This window comes from Pseudochaenichthys georgianus, chromosome 20, assembly GCF_902827115.2.
Source record: "Pseudochaenichthys georgianus chromosome 20, fPseGeo1.2, whole genome shotgun sequence".
In the NCBI taxonomy this organism is placed as follows: Eukaryota; Metazoa; Chordata; class Actinopteri; order Perciformes; family Channichthyidae; genus Pseudochaenichthys; species Pseudochaenichthys georgianus.
The window spans coordinates 14585304-14600287 of NC_047522.1; the positions used below are offsets into that span (position 1 = coordinate 14585304).

General features: G+C 38.4%; 1 protein-coding gene across 6 annotated transcripts in view; it reads right to left on the reverse strand.

The window, feature by feature from the left end:
- LOC117465930 (RNA-binding Raly-like protein) overlaps nucleotides 1-13397 on the reverse strand; it is a 170624-nt gene extending 157227 nt beyond the window's left edge. For 2 of the 6 annotated variants that reach the window (XM_071206928.1, XM_034109036.2), the window contains exon 1: nucleotides 12563-13393. The gene's annotated coding sequence lies outside the window, so the exon portion shown is untranslated. Of the gene's footprint in view, nucleotides 1-12562 lie in introns of all 6 variants that reach the window. The other 4 variants (XM_071206929.1, XM_071206927.1, XM_034109035.2 and 1 more) reach the window with 4 other exon arrangements.
- Between the last annotated feature and the right edge of the window lie 1587 nt (nucleotides 13398-14984).

Sequence of the window (14984 nt, forward strand, 5' to 3'; positions counted from 1 at the left end):
CTGCCTCACTAATATATATTTAAAGATATCTATTTTGGTCTGAGTCACAAGCAATGTTTCCAAACCTGGTCAAGAAAGTGGTCACAAAACCAAAAAGGTTGTGTGGGATATGTGACACAAACATGTCAAAATGTGTTATTATTCTGGAAGCTGCAATGTACCGTGAGGAAGAACTGTTACCAAAATGAGTAGTAAACATATTCCAGAGAAACATATTAGTATTAAGAGGCAGGGGAATTCATAAGTAAGTAAAATCAATAACCTTTAATAATGCCAGGCCATATCCTTAGTGATTCAGGTGCTGTTGTAATAAATGGAAGATGTTTTCCCCCAAATGAACGAGGCAGAAATCCAAACCCTGTCTCTGCACGGTGATGAGTGTACTCATGATGTTTATTAGAGGAAGTGGATGGAAACAGGAGTAGGCTGGCATCTGCGACAACACACAGCAATGAGCTCCATGATTTCCTCTGATGTCAAAACCTGGAGGAAAAATCTATATGAAGAATGAAGCCTTATTTACACTCTCCACCTGATTGACTGTGGCTCACTGTGAGATGTCAACAGGCTATTAATGTTTCAGGAGAAGATTGCTTTTTGAGGCTAAGTGGGGAATTAAATGATGTTCTATTTTTACACATAAACACACTGGTGAGTAGAGAACACTTTAGCGAGACAGATGTTTTTTTTTAAACTCAGATTTAGCTCCGAGGGCCTCTGCAGCCTAGTGGAGTGTAATCAGTCAGGCATTTGCCATTCTTAATCTCAATCTGGAGAGCGTGCAAACCTGTCAGGGATGCATAATTGCTGGGATGTGTGCATATGCTCAGAACACACAATTGGGATTAAAGGTTCACTTTGTGTCCCATACTGATAAACCAAAAAGCTGACTGGAAAAAAAGCATTATTTTCGCCTAGTTAGTGGAAGCGCAGCAGACCAAAGCACCTCGACAAAGCCAGACAACATTTAAATAAATGTGAACCCCTTTTGAATGAAAAGTCTGTTTATATGCTGGATTCCCTGTCAGGCTCAATCAAAGTTTGAATGTGCAGCGGAATCCATTCTAGCCATCACCATCAACAATCCCTCGCTACCCCTGAGTGAACCGTTTGTCGAGAGAAACATCAAAGGTTTTCTCTCTGGACATGTTTTTCGCCTCAGGGGTACACAAACTCAATAGCTAGCAAGCTAGCTAGCCGTCTCTCCTTGAGTGCACAGGTCTGTGCTTTCCTGGTGGCAGACAGAAAATTGAAGTCATGATCCTCGTGAGTATGTGAGTCAAGATACCTCTGTGTTGAAATATATATTTTTTTTTTTTCATCTGTCTGACATATCTACTCAGGATATTTCTAGATATAGACCTTTTTCTGATTACTGAGTATTACTGAGACTATTAGGGGTATTTTTCCATTGGTGTGTTGCAGCTTGTTTTGCATAATTTACAGTTATCTTGTAAGCAATTATGTTTCTACGTATTTAGTATAATTAGTTTTGCCCTACAGTATTTCGGCCTAGTATTTTTCTAACTGTATCTAACTGTACAGTGAACCGTGCACCAGGTCCTTATTCAGAATTCTTATCAGAATTATCTGAGTTTTTATCAACTTTGGTACTTAAAACAGACAAAGTAATTATCGTAGCTGACTTTAATATTCATGTTGACGATGATAAAAATAGCCTTACTGTTGCATTTAACTCTATATTAGATTCTGTTGGTTTTCGTCAGAGTGTAAATAAACCAACCCACTGCTATAATCACACTCTCGACCTTGTTCTGACTTATGGTATTGAAATTGAGCAACTATTAGTCGAACCGCATAATCCTGCTTTATCCGACCATTTCTTATAACTTTTGAAGTACTGTTACTAGACTACAAAGCATTAGTCAAAAGCTCCTGCAGCAGAAACCTATCTGTTAGTGCTATAGCCAAATTTAAGGAAGAGAAATACTTAACTCGATAGCATGTCTGCATGTAAGGGAAGAAACTTATACAAAATGTACACCACCCCAAATTGATCATGTTGTTGATAGTGCTACAGATGCGCTGCAAATAAAATTAGACTTTGTTTCTCCTTTGAAAAAGAAGAAAATAAAACAACATAGATTAGCCCCATGGCATAATGCCGAAACCCACAAAATAAAGCAAAAGTCGAGACAACTGGAAAGGATATAGCGTTCCACAAAATTTGAAGAATCTCGTTTAATTTGGCATATTACTCTGATTGAATATAAGAAAGCACTGCGTAAAGCGAGAGCAGACTGCTACTCTTCATTAATAGATGAGAAGAAGAATAATGCAAGATTTCTTTTCAGCACTGTAGCCAGGCTGACAGAGAGCCATAGCTCGATTGAGCCTTCTATTCCCATAGCAGTCAGTAGTAATGATTGTATGTGCTTTTTTAACGATACAATTGTTACTCTTAGAACCTAAATTAATGACCTCTTGCCTTTGACCAGTATAGTGTTATCAACAGCTCTCGGAAACGTAAGTTCTAATATTACACTAGATAGTAAACTAGAATGCTTTTCAGCCATAAACCTTGAACAATTCAATTAAATGATTCTCTCTTCTAAACCATCAACGTGCATGTTAGACCCAATTCCAACTAAGCTGTTGAAGGAAGTGTTTCCATTAATTAGCACTTCTTTATTAAATATTATGAATATGTCTTTATTATCAGGCTATGTTCCACAACCATTCAAAATAGCAGTGATAAAACCGCTTCTTAAAAAGCACAACCTCGATCCAGAGGTTTTAGCCAACTATAGACCTATTTCTAATCTTCCGTTCCTCTCAAAAATTCTTGAGAGAGCGGTCGCAAAACAGTTGTGTGATTACTTAAAAAACAATGATTTATTTGAAGATTTTCAGTCTGGCTTTAGAACACATCATAGTACAGAGACAGCTCTGGTTATCGTCACAAATGACATTCTAATAGCTTCAGACAAGGGACTTGTCTCTATTCTTGTTTTGCTCGATCTCAGTGCTGCATTTGATACTATCGACCATGATATCCTATTGCAAAGACTAGAGCACTTAGTTGGCATACAGGGAACTGCTTTAGGCTGATTTAGGTCCTATCTATCTGAACGCTCTCAGTTTGTACGTGTCAACGATGAATCTTCCACGCAAACCAAAGTTAGCCATGGAGTGCCACAGGGCTCAGTGCTCGGACCTATTTTGTTCACATTATATATGCTTCCGTTAGGCAATATTATAAGGAATCATTCTGTAAACTTACATTGTTATGCGGATGATACTCAACTATATTTATCAATCAAGCCTGATGACGTAAAAACGTGGATGACCTTAAACCTTTTGATGTTAAACACGACCAAAACTGAAGTTATTGTACTTGGCTCGAAGAATCTACGAAACAAATTATCTAAAGATATACTAACTATGGATGGCATTAATTTGGCCTCCAGTGAGACTGTAAGGAATCTTGGTGTTATATTTGATCAGGATTTGTCCTTTAACGCCCACATAAAATGAATTTCAAGGACCGCCTATTTCCATCTACGTAACATTGCAAAAAGCAGGCATATCTTGCCTCAAAACGATGCAGAGAAACTAGTCCATGCATTTGTTACTTCAAGGCTGGATTATTGTAACTCTTTATTATCAGGCAGTACCAAGAAGTTAGTCAAGTCGCTTCAGCTGATTCAAAATGCTGCAGCTCGTGTACTAACCAGAGTTAGGAAAATGGACCACATTACTCCTGTTCTGGCTGCCTTACACTGGCTCCCTATAGAACACAAGATAAATTAAAATTCTTCTTCTCACCTACAAAGCCCTTAATGGACAGGCGCCATCTTACCTTAAATAACTCATTATACCCTACTGTCCTACTAGGGCATTGCATTCCAAGAATGCAGGGTTGTTGGTTGTTCCTAGAGTCTCTAAAAGTACAATGGGAGCCAGAGCCTTTTCTTATCAAGCTCCACATTTGTGGAATCAGCTTCCAGTTTGTGTTCGGGCGGCAGACACCCTATCCGTTTTTAAGAGTGCGCTTAAGACCTTCCTTTTTGATAAAGCTTATAGTTAGGGCTGATTAGATTCAGCCCCTAGTTTTGCTGATATAGGCTTAGTTTGTCGGGGGACATCTTACTTCTTTCTTCTCTCTGTCTATACCTGTGTACTCTCATGTTCCGATTAACCCAGCTTCCCCAAATTTCTTTCTTTTTGGTGTCTATATACACCGGGATCCGGAGTCATGGATGATCCTGCGGTCCTGTGTCCTGGATCTTGAGTCGTGGCTGTGGTCCTGGATCATAGGTCCTGGATGGATATCCTTGTGGATTCATCTTCCTATTATACACACATGCATTTCCAAACATTTGGACTACCTATGTTGCAAATGTATTATCTTTTCAATTTACACACGGCATCTATTGCACGTCTGTCCGTCCTGGGAGAGGGATCCCTCCTCTGTTGCTCTCCCTGAGGTTTCTCCCATGTTTCCCTTTAAACTGTGGGTTTTCTCTGGAAGTTTTTCCTTGTACGATGTGAGGGTCTAAGGACAGAGGGTTTCATATTGTCATACTGATATTCTGTACAAACAATGTAACATTTGTGATATTGGGCTATATAAATAAACATTGATTGATAAAGTTAACTCAAACAGGAGGAGTGACAGTATAGAAAAATAAAGCAATATTTCTGATAATGCTATTATCATTCTTGGTTTAGAATTGTTTGTCCTAAATATATATTTTGAAGTATCTGAATACCTTCAACCACTTTTGATTAAATGAAATAAAAGGATTCCAAGGACTTAAAAGCATTTGTTTGCATTATCTTAATGTTTTTCAAAGTGATTAAACTTCTCTCCCTCTCACCCCTCAGATACATTATATAAGTAGGTTTAAGTTTGGTGTCTAGTCACAGCAAACCACATAAATTATTTGTACTTTTGCCCACTCAGTGACCACAAACTGACGGAGTTGCTAAAAATGAATATGTGTGTAGACGTGACGCGACCTTATTTATGAATACCAGCTTCAAAGTTTTACAACCTCTGACACTTCTTCCAAACTTCCCTATGAACGTGGATGGATAATGAGCATTGGGCCTGTGGTCGCAGACATCTATAAGCCCCCCCCACTCTTCTACATAAGCATGAAGACTGAAAGAGACGAGAGACTACAAACGATGAAGCCTGACTGAAAGAGAAATACATTTCTAACCCGACTCACAGGACGTATACCGTGGTAATAAGCACGCCATTGTCCAGGTAATTCAGCGGGAGTCTCCCGCCCCCCCCACCACCGGTAGCTGTGTGTTACCGTTTTGCAAGGTCACCATCGCTGCATCCTGTGTTTGGACTATTGTGGTTGGAATAAAGAAATATAAACAAGCCAGAGTGTAAAGAGGGAACAAACAACAATAACACAACAAATAGTGTGGCTTTTTATGTGTCTTCACAGTCGGTTAGTGTGTCCCTTTGGTTGATCTATATCTCTTTATGTCGATTATTTTCTTTTTGCAGTCAGTTTAGCATCTCCTAGGGTTATTTAGAATCTTTTTGTGGTCCTTTTGCATCTCTTTTGAATGATTGTATGTCTTTTTGGTGACTCGTTGTGGTCGTTTGTGTCCCTTTTCAATTATTGTCATTTATTTGTAGTCCCCTTTCTTCTTTTTGATCTCATTGCACGTTCAATTCTGTCTTTCTTTATGTTTTTCTTTCTTGTTCTCCTCTAGTTATGTTGTGTCTGTGGTTGTTTGCGTCTGTTTGTTGTCATCTACCTCTTTTCACAGTCGTCTTGTGTCACTTTCAAGTGGTTCTGTGTCTCTTTTCATCAACCACATCAAACTGAGATTCCAGCCCAGGGATATAAAACTCCCTTGCTTCTGAAAATGGTCCTGATGCAGAGGTACAAAAAACGTTTAATAAGGCTTCAACTATAGCTGTCGCTACACATGATTTACGGCACAGCATATCGTAGCCAGAGATGGCAAAAGTACACACATCCTTTACTCAAGTAGAAGTATAGATACTCGTGTTTAAAAATACTCTGGTAAAAGTACTGACTAAACTTCTTTACTCAAGTAAAAGTAAAGAAGTATGGACTTCGAAATGTACTTAAATAAAAAGTACCCATAACTACCAGCTGTTTTAAAGAGTACCTGACCTCCCTTTATATTAATAAAACAACAATGTCATTGTTAGCTAATGAATGTTTCCATACGGCAACATGACAACGTTTTCATTGGTCGGTCGCTCTTCTTTAGAGAAGACCAGGAAATGATGGATACACGGATCGTGTTAAAATCAATAGGCACGCAATGACTCTAAATAATAATGATCCCGCCACCAAACACAGATTAAAACTAAAGTAACTAACCTGTTTTGAAAATGTAAGAAGTCAAAGTAAAAATGTGTCAGTGGAGTAAAGTACTGATACCCGACAAATGTACTTAAGTACAGTAACAAAGTATTTGTACTCCACTACTTCCAACCTCTGATGGTGCCTGTTGAGGCTGTGGCTTCAGTGTGTCAATGCTTCCACAACTGGTCCCACGCAGGTGAGAGACAGCTGAGGCCAGCAGGGCGACAGTGAGAACAGCTGATCCCTGCAGAAGCAGCCTGGAGCTGACCCAGAAGAGGATGCTTCACTGTAATCGGGTCCCTGAGGTAATCTAGGCAGGACATTATCTGCTTCGCTGCTTCTCTGCAGTATCTGGAGAATCCCCCACCTGCTCTAGAAGGCCTCGCAGCCCCTCTGCCACTTTTGTTTCAGGTGTGTTTTGTTTTGTACTCGGAATCATCTGAAGTAGGATCTTCGTGTTCATGTTTATCTTAAACTTTGTCTCCTCCCTTGGGCCATTGGCTCTTGTTAAATATCAATTTTTCAATTTCTCCAATTAACATGCCTCCTGCATGATGTTTGTACACTTATTATATTAATGCCCAGGTCATTTGTGAACTGCCAACTGCTTTTGCATCCTAGTGTTAAATTAATTAAGTTATGCCTTATAGAATGTTTTGATAATTTTTTTCCAAGTAAAAGCTAAATACTAAACTCTTCAAGTTGACATCTTAGACCTTTTTATTTTTTGTATTTTATCTTTTGCATTCATTATCTTTTCAAATCTGCTCCTAGCATTTTATAATATACGTTTTTTTGTGTGCGTATTTGCTCTCCTACATGAGTGGGAAGATAGTATCATGTGGAAACATGTTATAAACAGCATCAAAGAAGTAATTGCAAGCTGTCACTTTTTTCCTGGACACCTTAACTATAATATTTTCAAAAACTAATCTGAAGGCAACTATATTGATGTGTAATGGGATAAAAACGAAACGCATATGCAGGTCAGAAAAGAAATACAACCGTGCTATTTGATCTGCTTTTGATGGTGTCTTCGCCTTTTTCTAGTTCTCCTGCTCCTGCTGATTTGTATGTATATAGGTGTACATGATGTAATATATTCATAATGTTTTCTGTAGGTAACATTGTTACGTCCTTCCAAAAAATTACAATTACATTTCCGTAAGCCTATACAAACCCGAGCTCAGACTTTCCATTATTTCAGAAAGGACAGTAACAAGCAGAGAAAATGGTCAAGTAACGTTTTGTACGGTTGTCTTTTTGCTTATGGATTAAACTTTAACGAAGTGGGGCACACTGACAGATTTGGAGAAACTGTTTTAATATGCCAAAAGTTTAGTTTCAGGAAACAAACTCGTACAGAAACAGAGTCATTATCTGGATCTTACCTTGAGAAGAAAAATAACACACATACTATCAGGGGCATTGACGCTGAATCTGCAGTAAATGTAATCTGAAAACTAATCCTGTATGTTTTGATCCCATGTGATACTGCTGCTGAATGTAATTTGATGAACAGCGTGATTAGATGCTATTGAATATGATGAATAGACCTGAAAAAGGCAACGATCGATATCTGCACACTGAGCTGACAAAGTAGTAAAACAGCATCAACTCCACTCTAGAAGAGAGTGTTAAGTGACATGTAAGGATTCTTTTATCTTTGTGAGCAGGTTATACTTTCTTATCAGACTGTGTGAACCTTAATTCCTTCTAAAATTAGAAAACGTAATTTCTCTTTGAGCTCTAGATAAGGAAAAGGAAAGTATTTGCAGATGAATTGGACATTTTTAAACTGCATTTTTACTGCTGTGATTTATTCCTTTTACGCAAACACATGCACTCAGAAAGTATGCGTTGTAGGAACGTTTTCTAACTGAGTGAAATTACTGGGATGTATAAGTGGCAGCCATTATCAGAGAAAGTCCCTAAAAGCTAAGGAGAGGTACTTCGATTTCTCCTTTCTGACGTTTTCTTTGGCATAGGGTTAACATGACCAGCAAAGGAAGATAGAAAATGTCATCGCACAATTCTTTAAGCAGAAACACATCAGTTGCATACTTACTCAGCTTTGTGTAAGTGCAATATCATTTTTTAAGCTGTTTTTATAAACATTTTCCATCCATTTTAAGGAAAATACAGATTTTGTATATTTTGGTTATTATTCGACCCCAAGTCAATGCAGCTACGACATTATGCCACTGTTATGTTCCAAATTCCAACCAAATGTCACGTAAAATCATAATTAGTAAAAATATAATGACTTGAATGTCCTCATCAGCATGTAATCTAGTTACGAAGCGACATGCTCAGTACAAAAATGTTAATGAAATATAACTAAAATGGCCCTTCCATGATGAATTATGGAAGTGCAATTATGTAATAACATGTCAGTAGAGAAGGCTCATTTATGTGAGACATGATAACTCAAATTATTCCAATAATCATCGGTGGGAAGTCATTCAGCCTGACCCTATTCTTCAGATGTGGGTTTAATTGCCCACAATATGAAGTGTGAGATCCCCTCAAATATCAAATTAACAGCTAAGAAAAGGACAGTCAAATACTTAACGCTCATTTCAGGAGAATGAGTCATGCCAAAGGTAAGCTGTTTATCTGGTGAAGGGGGGGGGGGAGAGCAGGAGGAGGAGGGAGTGGAACATGATGTACAGTACATGCCAGTGTTAGTATGCGCCAGGTTATGTAGATATGGTTAAGGGTTTCCAGCTTCATAAATCCTGATGGAAGAAGCTTTAAATTGATTTAAATGCTCGTATTTTAATTTGAAAATAAATCAAGCTTTAGCAGCAGAAATAACTCATTTGTGAATATGTTGCTCTGGAATGTGTCGCTCAGGCTACATAAAGAATGTACTTCTTGCACAGAACTGAAAAGAAAATATTACATTGAATATATAATTTATTTATCTTCTATTAAAGACTGCTAACACTACCAAATGTAACAGGATTTATTTACAATGTATAAATAATTAACAATTCAGTATTTAACATTGTACTAGGTATTGTATTTATTATTATGAAAACACATTATAACCAATTTAATCACACGTTATTTTCTAGATTGATATATTTAAAGGGGCCTTATTATGCTCATTTCAGGTTCAAGTTCTGCCTCTAATGTAACATGTTTACACGCTTTAATGTTCAAAAAGCTCTCACACTTCCTGCCTCTTTTCACCCTCTGTCTGAAACCAGAGCCCAGTCTGCTCTCATTGGTTAGCTGGCCGGCTCTGTTGTGTTGTGTTGTTCAACTGATTTGAGATGTCCCGCCCCTTAGCCATATCACGAGTGCTATAGCCAATAGAAGTGCGAGTGTTATGTAGTGAAGTCACTATGTTGCGGAGGTAAACAAAGGAGTCCAATTGATGTGTTTCAGGCAGGGGGGGGGAGTCTTTGGAAGAGAATATGTCAGCCTTTGCTGACCATTTACTGGACGTAAATAAGACCTATATAACACACTATGGGAAAGGGGAAAACACCAAAAAAGCATAATAGGAAAGAAGGAAGAATAGGAAAAAACACATTATTTCTTTCTTTCCCTGCTGAGAGCCATGGGTAAAGGAAGTCTGAATTCTGATTAAAAACACTACAGAGAGGGAATAAGACACTTACGTCAGATAAATGTTAAGTATGAGTGTGAACTTTGGATTGACTTTGCAGCTGCCAGACATGAGATTGATGTAAGGTTGGAAAAGGGCATCTGCTATGAAACGTTAAACTCCCTTTGTGCATATATGGAAGAAGAAGGCCAATAAACCCACTAAAGCTCTGCTCCTGCTTCTTATATAACTTTAAGCTTCTTTCAGAATCCCTTCCAACATCTCACGGTAACTGAAAAAAAAACATTATCCTTATAAAACAGTCTTAAAGTGTGGTTATTTTCTACAACTTCTTAAGCCTCAGATTCTGATTGTAAAGGGTGTGTGTAATAGTAGACACTGAGAAGTTTGTCAAAAATTCAACAGAAGATGCATCTGGGCTTGTAAAATGTATCAATATGGATTACAGTGTTCATACCTGCTGAATCCAACATATTAATAACACAACATATGTGTAAAATATGCAACACATAGCGTATCAATTATGTTTACATTTGTCCGACTCTGTGTTGCTGACACCTTAATTGCTGTAACACTCACACATTCAGCCGTACACAGTTAAACATATACTAAGTGTACACAATTTGCTCTTGCCTGATGTTTTATTCATGGTAGCAGAGGTATATCCATTCATGAGCTCTCATATTTCTCTGTAAGTCTCCTGTGCAGGTCTGGCTCGGCCTAGATAACAGGACGCCTGCCTGGAGGGGAGACACAACCCCGCAGGAAGTAATAGAAGCTATCATAATGCTTAGCGGGAGACATGTCCAGCAGCCCTGTCAGCTAGGGGGCGGAAAGAAACGTCACATGATGTTCAAGCGTTATTAAAAATAAGTCTTACAATTAACACATCTAAAAAAAGTCATGTAGATCAGATTTAGCACCAAGTTGGTGATTCATTCTGCCGAGATGAACAAGAGCAAAGTGTGTTGCCTTGAAGAGGTTTTTATAAATAAGCATCTCTCCATAATGAGCTGGGTGGCTTGAAATGAAGGCCTTGAAAAATGAAGTAATTCTTTCACTTGTTAAATGTGATTAATTATTAATGATTTAATTATTATTTGAAGCACTTTGTTTGAAGAATTAGATGTTGTTTAATTGTGAATAATGCAAAGCAACATAATAATGGTTTATTTCTATAACCCCTCCTAACACTGATACATTGACACCAATATCTGTCTAATGAAAGCTCTGTGAGCAAACACTGAATGCAAAGGCTATGAAACCTGTTTCTGAATTGGTTCACAACTTTAAAACCATTATACCTCCCTGTGGGTCTTGATCTACAGCTGCTTTATGAGCGGCATAGATTTTAACAGGAGACAGGGGAGTCAATACATGATAACAGCTTCCCAATACATGATAAAACGTATTGTCTTAATTGCTCTCATCACTTTGTCTTTTTAACACATTGCCTACCTAGCTCTGCATTCAACATTTATCATTTCCCAACATTAAACTCTACTGATTCTGATCTCCCACCTTAGCTTGTTTAATGACACCGGGGGACTTAACGGTCTATACCCAGACTTTATGATCCACTCCCATGTATTTATAGTCTTACAATATTGCACTAATAAAACCTTTTGTTCTGTAAAAGTGAATACTTATGGATCAAAATGAAGCAAATTCATCAGATGTTAAGTTATGTTTGATACTGAAGCCAGAACGTTAGATACAAAAAAGATTAGTCCAGAACAAAGTCAGATAAGGTTCATAAAGCAGTACTTTTTGACTGTATACTCCTTAAAACTAGACGCAGAGAAGGTCCTTGGACATTTAGAAATGTTAATATTCCTTGCATTAGTACAATAAAATAACCAGAAGTATATGGTGTAGCCTACTGAACACAGAAATATAATGCGATCCATTTCCTTTTTTAAGACAACTATTTACTCGTGTTTGCATGTCCTAAAGCAAACCTTTAATCTGAAGTTAAACCTTGCTCTTGGAGGATTAATGCACCATAAATCCTCTTTTAGTCCTGTCAGTGGCCCTATTCCTTTCCTGCAAAATCAGATTTGTCCAATCCAAGAGTACTTATGGATATAGGCCGAGTTGAGTGTGTCCAGCAATAAGGGGGCCACTTAAAGTGTACTTCACATCCTGTAGTGGAAATTGTGTTTTTTATAATATGTTCCCGTAGCGTAGCCTGATGCAGTTAAAGCATGCTGCAGCAAAGGGAATTGTGATATCTGCACCTGCAAGTCCGGTATGGACGGAGTTGTTATACTTTATCTGCGGGAAATCATTTCAGTGGCTATAGTGCATCCTTCCGAGGGACCTGCATGTTGCTACTTACATTGACTCCTCAGCTGCGGTGGCTTGAAGATTGTTGAACTCAAAACAAGGAACACATTGTGATCAACGACATGTAATCCAATCCTTGCTCTTGAATTGGTGATCGCATCACTGATCTTTTGTAGTTTGGAATGCATTACGATCATATCAGATAACCTTCAGATAACATTGATAAAGAATGCCTTTTTTAATAAGCAATTTGACTGGCCTTACACAAATAACTCGTCAGCCACAGGTGCATATTTCTATCACCTTTTTCTTTATTGTTAATACAGAAACGTGTCCACTCATATTATATATATACCTGCAAAGGGGGAAATGTCTGTTCATCCTCGTTGAAACAGAAAACAAAAACGCATTGAACTCCCACAAGAATCAAAACTCCCCTCGTCCACCCAGCATCCAAAAATACTTGACACTGCCACCAGCAAAAGTATAATGAAATCGAAAAAAGAGAGAAACACAAAAACAACAAACCTGAGAGCTCAACTGCAAGAAAAGTATCACGTCAAAACGTTTAAAAAGGACTCCTTGTTATTAAGAAAAGAAGAATAAAGTAAAAGCAAAGGCGGTGGGATTCACCGACACATCAAAATCACAAAACTCGAAGGCAACAAACAACACTGCACAATGCAAACCAAAGCATAGCAACAGCAAAAGTCGACAGAAACAAAAAATAAAAATGTTTCAAAACCAACAACAAATTGTTTGAAAAATCTCAATACTGACAAAAGCTGCTTGGTTTCGACCCTCGAAACAAAACTGCAAGCAAGTAAAGGCTCTCTCACGAGCGATACCGCACCGATTACCCTGTTGGCACTCTCGGTCAGAATAACTGCATGCTAAAAACTTGAAGCCTGGATTTGAAAAACGCTCAAAACCACCATGTCAATGCTCAATTCAAACACCAGCAAAAGGAGTAAAAATAAAAAAGGGGGCAATTAAAAAGACAAAAAATGCTTACAAAAAAGCCATTGGAAATGTACTCACCGAGCGGGAGTAAAATGTTGCAATAAAAATGTGATATGGCTCAAAATACAGTATGGCGGTTCAAGCCGAAATGCTGTGCCTTTTCTCTAGATCTCTGCCTCCAGCTCGTCATGTGACTGAGTCAGCCTCGACTTCCAGCAATGAGAGCCCAGTGTTGAACAGCTGATGCTGAATGCTCTCCCTAACGCCTTGGCTCTCTCCAAACGTAAAAAGAGGTAGTCCTTATCGTCCCACAGTTATGACTGAATTGCCTGTGTGTTTTCCTTGGTTTTTCTTTCCCCCCGTTTTAAAGATGCAGAGCTCAGTCGATGTCAGCGCCACGGAGGGATCCGGACATGCTTTCATTCCATTCAGAAGCACGAGCGTTTATGCACGGCATGTTCTGTTCTCTTATGAGGAATGAAGGTCTATGCCTGTCGGATTTTACAGTGGGGCTGGTCATCGCAGCGGTATCATTTCCGTACTATAACGCGATCCCTGTCCATGGTGCTAAACTCTGGCGACACTGATAATAAAGCAACGGGACCACAGTCACGATACAAAATGTGAAGCATTACATTGAGGAAAAGCAATTAAAAGTGTCATATTTATAATCTCACCCAGCTCTCTCCATGGTGCTAAAACCAAGGGAATGTTGTGAATGTTAGTAGGAAAATGTATCATCAATAGCTGTGTTATAAATACCATACATTGTTTATAAATTAAGCACATCATAAAGTCAGCATGCATACCAATACTGGAACTATTGGACACATACATTGAACATTATGCACAAGACTGGAAGAAATGTACAAATTACGTGTCGATAAGAGTTCATTGTGAACAAAGAAAACAACAAAATAACTGTTAAGTCTTTGGAAAATCACCTTGCATTCTATGAGCGTATTTAGATGAATTGGAAGTGACATTCATGGTTGCAGTTGGATTTGAAGGCATTATGTACACATATTGTTGTATTTCCTATTTGTATAAAGCAGTTATTAGTTGATCCTTTTATATGGGAAACACAAATAGAGTGAACAAAGACAGTTACTGTATGCAAGCAGTAAATAATGTATGATAGAGCAGGCATGAGCAAACTAAGGCCCGCGGGCCATATACGGCCCGTTGGGCTTTTTAATCCGGCCCGCCGAATATTGGTACAACATTTTCCAAATTGTAGTAAAGACTGCATTCATTTAGCCGTTTTCCTGCATTACCCGACATTTCAGTTGATTCCACTAGATGGCGCACTCTAGACATAATTTATCTTTGCTGGAGTCGGCAACCCGGCAAGATCTAATAACCAAATACGTCACGCTTACATTGGAGGGGGTCGAGATTAACCTGAGCAATAACAGTTCATGGCGAGTACAGCGAATACAAGTTGTAACACGCAGTAGCGCTGAGCAAAGTGACTAGAACGCAACCACACACTTATATAAAGTCAGGCAACACTAACCAGGCTTATTGTGATTCTGTTTATTTTACCTTACATTAATGACCATCCGTTCACTGTTATTGACCATTGTGAAGAGGCAGACGTTGTCCTGTTGTTTTGTATTATTGCAGCTATCGGATGGAATCAATACATGGGCTACATGTGGCCATCATAAGTAGAATCATAACGAAAACTACGCCGGTAACATATCCCTGTAGAAAATGGCTTATGCCACAATATGATAGCAACAAGTAGTCAATATAGTCTGATTAGCTTTGGTTGCTATGCTAGCATCACCTGTAGAATGCCAGAGAAA